We start from the raw sequence: 6,688 nt of genomic DNA on the forward strand, positions 1-6,688 counted from the left end.
GCGTCGGAGGTTGGGAAATGGGTAGATGGAAGTGACGCACAAAGGTATCGCACAGAGCAGCAGGTAAAGACAGTTGTGTAACAGTTTCAGAAGAGGGTAGTCAGTGTCCCTCTTGCCTGGACTCTGTAGGGCTACTATATCACCTACCACCACGTTGTCCCTCTAAGCAGTGGCGAGCTAAGCGTTTTAAAACTCCGAAGTGATTCGTGATTTGGGCTGTCTCAATTGCTGGTGCACAACCTGAGATACTTTAAAGGGGCTTGATCTTCAGGACGTGCTGAGCACCCACACTCTGAAAACCAGCCCCTAAAGAGAGTGTCTCTCACTATTCTAGGTACTAATAGGTCCCCATTTTTTCTATAGCATCTGGACATCACACTGTCCTTTAAAGGTATTTATCCTCACAACAGCCCTGTGAGGTAGGGAAGTGCTACCATTCCCACTGTACAGAAGGGAGCCGGCACAGAAAGGCTCAGGGATGTACTCAAGGTAACACAGGCAGACTGTGGTGAAGCAGGGACTTGAACCCAAGTCCTAGGCTACTGCCTGAACCACTGGACCATCCCTGCTCTCTAGGAATCGTGCAGCCAAAAGCACTAGCCCCTTGTTAGAAGATGTGGACCACTATGCACGGTGCCCATAGGCCGGAACTTTCAAGAGAGCTCAGCTGCCTTTCAGGCACCTATCAAACGGGTGCAGGAGCATTCAGCACATTGGGTGTGCGTTGAGTGCTGGGTTCTTTTGAAAATCTGGACACAGAAGTGTCCCAATCGGCACGGCTGGGTGCGGAGCACTTCTGAAAATCTGGTGCTTGCTTAGGTGCCTGAGAGGGAGCTGAGTTCTTTAGACAATCTGGCCCCGAGTGTGGTTGCTGATCACTTGCATATCTGCGTCGGAGCTGGTCTCTAAAAACAGCTAGAGAATGCAGAAGATAGCAGAATACGGATCTCAAATTGTGACCAGAAAATCTACAAGACTGGACTGCACAAAAGAAGGAGAGAGGAGAAAAAAAAAAACAAAAACGAGAGACAGCAGAGACCTCAGCAGCAAGGAGGCATCAGTGTAGATTTACTTTACAGTCTAAAGCTTGGTCGCTTTTCACAGCTGTCTGAAAGTAATTTTCACTCCAGCTTCTGTTCCAGCAAGGGTGGCAGGCCAGTGGTGTGGGCGGCTAAGCAACTTGATATCAGAGGAGCAACTTTTGCTGTAGGGAAAATGCTACCTTAAAAGGAACCTTGATTGGAAGTGAAAGAGCGTGACCGGGATGCTGTATTTGGTAAGAGATTGTCTCTGCAGAGCTAACTGCCTGCAAGATTGCAATCCGGGCCTTTGCATCTGCAGCAACCAACAGGTGGTGTTTTGTTTTCTGTTTCTTTTCCAGCAGCAGTGAGTTAATCAGGAAGGGATAAGAAGACAAATTCAATGGGCAGATCCCCGCCTGGATGCCATTTGCTGAAAGGAGCCAACTGACCTCTAAAATTAGATGCCTATTAAACATGAGAGATGCTTGGATGCAAATCAAGGCAACGTCAGTTTGCAGGGTTTGGGCTGACTTTTGGCAGGGCGGCGGAGCTGATGCACCAGTAACTCAGAGCAAAACTGCGTTTCAGACCCTTTTGAGAGTTCTGTGTGGCCTGGAGCACTGAGCCCAGGGCTGGGAGTCAGCTGCCCAGGGTTCTTGCTCTACCATCAATTCCACTTCACTTCCATATCTCAGGTTCCTCATCTGTGAAATGGCAACCTTCCTCAAAGGGAGGTTGTGAGGATGCTATTGTACATACAGCACCATGGAAGCTCAAACGATTATTTGGTCACTTAGAGATTTTCTCAGACAACCTGCCCCAAGTTTCAGGTGTGTAATGAAGCCAGGAGAGTGTTTCAGAGTTTGTAATGAATGATTCATCTGTCTCCAGAAGGCCAGAGTGGGGACTGATGGACTCAGAAGTGTGCTGCAGCCTGAAAACTTTAATGCAAACAGGAGGTCTGTGAAGTGATCGCAGTCCACCCAGTGTCACATGTGCATATAAACCTATAACTTTTGTTTTCAGCAGGTGGCCAGGGCTCTGCATGTGACACAGAAAGTGGAAGGATTGTCTGGGATTCAGGAGATCGGGTTTAATTCTCAGCTCTGCCACAGACTCCCTGAGTGACCCTGGGCAAATCACCTCATCTCTGTTCCTCAATCCGTAAAATAGGTCTAATAATCCTTCTCTTGTCTATTTAGACTGTAAACAACTTCAGGCAAGGACTCTCTCACTGTGGGTATGTGCTTGACACAATATGGCCCCTTCTCAGAGGGAGTCTAACTATTGCCATCATAAATACATCTGGAATACATTAGCCAGATTTAAAACAGCCAACTCAGAAGCCAGGGTGCATGGCTACTGCACTGTCGTCACCCATAATGTCTGAACAAGACACACAATAACTACTCACTTCATCCATTGAAGGGACCTACAAAAAGTGGCCAATTAGTGACAGTGGCCGTCACAAAAAATACAACACTAAAAATAATACTCTGTGCTTCCAAAGCACCTTCCATGCCAGCATCTCAATGCTCAGTGCAGACCCAATTGAGCAAACCTCATGGAGTGATGCAAGGTCACATTTCACAGATGGAGACACTGAGGAACAGAGGTTAAGTGAGTGACCAAAGGTCCCATGGGGAATCTGTGGCAGAGCCAAGAATAGACTCCAGATTGGTGAACTCCTGTTCTTTAGTCACAAGACCTTCCTATCTTTTCTAATGAGGGGACTTCCAGCCTTCACTGGGGAGATTATTCCACTGTCTGATTTCACCCCAAGGAAATTCACCTGATATGGTGCCTACATTTCCCTATGCCCAAGTTGATCCTGTTACTCTCTGATCCTTCCCATATGCTGTCCCATCCCCCGCCCCTCACATGCCTCTGTGGGGTTGGCTTTAGTGTCTGAAAGGCTCTTTGTGAAGTAAGATGTCTAGAGACCCATCCAGTTCCCTCCTCACCTGTCACTGGGCCTGTGATGTTGGAGCTGGGGAGGAGGCAACGTGGCACTCCTGGGTGTGTAGGCTAACACAAGCCTACAGTTGCTAGCGCAGAAGATAAACCCTCGATGTGACAACGAGTTGGTCAGTGGAGGCACGTCTGTGAAATCTCTAAACCCCTCCATCAAGGGGCAACAGACCCTGGAAAGTACTTCTCCCTTACTGGCCAGGCGAGCTGGCACACAATCCTAGCTAGCAGCACCACCCCTCTCCCTCACACTGGCAAAACCCTCCAGCTCGCAGACGGGAGCAGTGCCAAAGAGGCCTTCACTGTGCCAGTTGGCAGAACGACCTGTCTGGAGAGGGGATGGTTCTGATCTCTAGTCGTGCAGCAGGGAGGCAGGTATTGCCTAGTGGACAGAGCCTCAGCTTAGGGGTCAGGAGAGCTGGGATCTGTTCCCAGCTCTGCCACTTACTCGTTGCAAGCCCTTGGACATGTCACTTCCTATGTGCCTCACTTTCCTGTACTCAGGGAATGATGCTACTTACCCAGCTTGTAAACGTGCTTAGAGAGCTAAGAGTGGAAAGTGCCAATTATTATTAGAGAGTCTAAATATCCGGCATTTGCAGGGGTAACTGTTTTCAAGCTAACTGGATTTCTTTGGTGGCCTCTCAGGAGCCTCTTCACAGCCACCTGAGGACGGAAAGCAGCCCCATTTCGCATTGATCCCACATTCAGTCTGTGGTTTGTTTTTCCGCTCTGCCCAAACTACATTGCCACTGGAAATGCCCAGCGGCCTAAGTGCACCAGAACCACTGGTTACCCTGCAGCAGCCAGGGCTCCATTCATACGCACCACTTCTCAGCTTGAACCAAGCCCACTCCCATTCCATTAACCCTTTGCCTCCTGCCTGTGCAGAGTGCCATCCCCACCCCCTCATAGACACACACACAATGACGGAGCCTCAGGCTGGAGGCTGATGTTTCTTCCCTTTCGGAGTTAATGCCACCATTGTGCCAATCCGTCAGCACCGCTCATTCTGGTTTGTTTGCATATAGGGAAGGGCCAGTTAGTTAAAGCATCACTGGCACCAATTCTAGTCCTGGCGTGGCAGAGATTTGGGTTGCAGGCATTAACCACCTGATCTAGGTAACTGCTCCCCACCAGCGATGAGGGCGGTGATGATGAGGGAGCTGAAGGAAGCAACACTTAGGCGTCAACTTCCCCACATACCAGGGAATGTGCCAGAGCTATAGCGAGATGCAAAGGACACTGGCAGCCACAAAAAGTGCAGCATGAGGGGAATTCACACACGCAGGGAGAATAACCCAGCCTCAGCACGTGAACAGATGTCACACCGAGACTTCAGTGTCATCTCCTCCTGACAGCAGCCTGGCAAAGTTTCATTCTGGAGACAACAGATTTCCCCCTCCTCTCCCAGCTGGCCGGCTTCCTTCAAAGACGGGCCAATATCTTGCCCTGCGAGCAAACTCCTCAGGGTTTTGGAGAAAGGAGTGATGGAGGGGAGGGGGAACAAGGCTTCCTCAATGCCCTGCACCAAAACCAAAACACACATAGGAATCTCTTCTGCCGAGGAGGAGACCAGAATATCCTGCTGCTACATTTGGCATAAAGTTGATCTGCCTCCGTTTCGGATCTCCCACCCCCGGCCCCAACTACCCTCCCACAAAGTACAGCATGCCACCAAGAGATCAATAATCCCCGAAGAGGAAGCTGCGCTGGGAAACCAGAGGGATATAAAAGGGGGACTGCTCCTTTAAAAGCAAACCCCACTCTGTCATACCTTTGCTCTGTTTACATTGTAATGTTGGTGAAATGTAACCGCACAAGGGGAAGAGCCAGTACTTACCCGCTGGAGAAAGAGGAGACTCTCCTTCTTTCTTTTTTTCAAATCAAGTCCACTTTTGCTTCCCCAAGTCTCTCCCGTCTTCGATCTTGCCCCTGCACCAGCTGGTCTCGTCTGCCCTGGGCACTTCACTCCCAGAAAAGGTAAGGAAAGAGTCTTCCCGCAGCAACCTGAGGCTGGGGCTGCAAGAGGCACTGAGCAAAGGGAGGAGGGAGAGAGAGAGAGAGAGAGAGAGAGAAATCCTCTCAGTAGGGCTGGAGTATTTCATGTGTGACACTGGCTCCTCCCCAAAGCTGACATCCCTGCCGGGCAACTGCCAATCCTGGGGGTGTAGCAAGCCCTGCTTGGCTTGGGCTCAGATGTCTTTTCACCAGCTGTCCCAGGCTTACAAGGATCATAGAATCATAGAAGATCAGGGTTGGAAGGGACCTCAGGAGGTCATCTAGTCCAACCCCCTGCTCAAAGCAGGACCAATCCCCAACTAAATCATCCCAGCCAGGGCTTTGTCAAGCCTGACCGTAAAAACCTCAAAGGAAGGTGATTCCATCACCTCCCTAGGTAGCCCATTCCAGTGCTTCACCACCCTCCCAGTGAAAAATTTTTTCCTAATATCCAACCTAAACCTCCCCCACTGAGACCATTACTCCTTATTCTGTCAAGGAGTGAGATGGGTGGGGGGCACAGTGTACTTCTGGTTGGCAGCAGCCACTTGCTCCTGCTCATTCGGAAAACAAATCTGGCCTCTGATCCCGCTTCCCACTCACCCAAACACCTGGTATGTCTTCACTGCAAAGTTTACTCAGGCTCTTACTAGGGGGCTGTCCACATACAAAACCCTCTCCCCCGGGGTAGGGGTGCTTTCATCCCAGGCTAGCTGGACATGTTCCTCTTTCCCTCAGCAGGGCCCCCTGCAGAATTCTTCCAGCATAGTGGGGAAACCCCAGCAAGAGCAGCTGGCTTTATGCTGCCTCCCACAGAAGTTCCTGGCAAAAAGGCAGGAGCATTTCTTTGGGGGGAGGGAAATATGGCCATCACCCTGGCTATTCCCAGCTGCCTTGGGGGCACAAACCAGGGAAGCCCTGGAGGTTGCTCTAAGCTGCAGACGATGCAGAAGATGAACTGGACCCTAGCAGCCTCCACATAAAGCCAGTGTTGCCCACTCTCACTTCTCTGATCCCAACACCACGCTCATGTGGGATGAATCTGACTCCCAGCATGAAGACACCAACAACCAACCAACCTGTGGCAAGAAAACACAAGGCTGGGGAATTGGTTGCCCACATCTTTTAGATTTCTACTTATCAGCCTAATGCGTTTCCATTAGACTCTGTGTTTGCAGCATGATCATCTTCGCCAGTAACTATTTGCTGTATTATATTTAGCCAAACATATTCAGCTTTCCAAAAACAGGCACCCATGGAAATAAAACAGGTTTACAGAAGGTATCAACATCGTCTGTCTGTGACTAATTAATTTCTCACATAACTTGCGATACCATGCCCATCCCCTCTCCAACACCGTCTGGTGGTCACTAGAATTTCAGTAACATATGTAATGTCAGGTTAAAATGTCTGCGTCATCCAAGAGGATTTGGGGGAGACGGGAGGGTTGGAATAAGATGGGGATGCTAGTAACACACCTTTGTGTGGCAGGGCATGGCATGCCTTTGAAAGAAGGCATGGAGAACAAGAGGCCAGAAGAAGGTGATGGAAAAGGGGAAGCGGATAGAAACTGACTCTAAACCAGGAAGGGAAATGCAGTAGTTAGTCTCCATTCCCTCACTCTGCCTTTTTTCCCCCTCTCCTTTTTTCATTCTGGAGAAAATCCTGGGAGATTGTCCTGTCTGTTTTCATAC

At 49.8% G+C, this 6,688-nt stretch overlaps 1 protein-coding gene across 3 annotated transcripts in view; it reads right to left on the reverse strand.

Annotated features, from left to right (window-relative positions):
- Positions 1-5,072, reverse strand: part of CDK18 (cyclin dependent kinase 18) — a 68,218-nt gene extending 63,146 nt beyond the window's left edge. For 2 of the 3 annotated variants that reach the window (XM_073319788.1, XM_073319787.1), the window contains exon 1: positions 4,837-5,072. The gene's annotated coding sequence lies outside the window, so the exon portion shown is untranslated. The remainder of the gene's footprint in view (positions 1-4,836) is intronic. The other variant, XM_073319786.1, reaches the window with a different exon arrangement.
- Positions 5,073-6,688: the final 1,616 nt, after the last annotated feature.

Source organism: Lepidochelys kempii, chromosome 21 (genome assembly GCF_965140265.1).
Source record: "Lepidochelys kempii isolate rLepKem1 chromosome 21, rLepKem1.hap2, whole genome shotgun sequence".
NCBI lineage: Eukaryota > Metazoa > Chordata > Testudines > Cheloniidae > Lepidochelys > Lepidochelys kempii.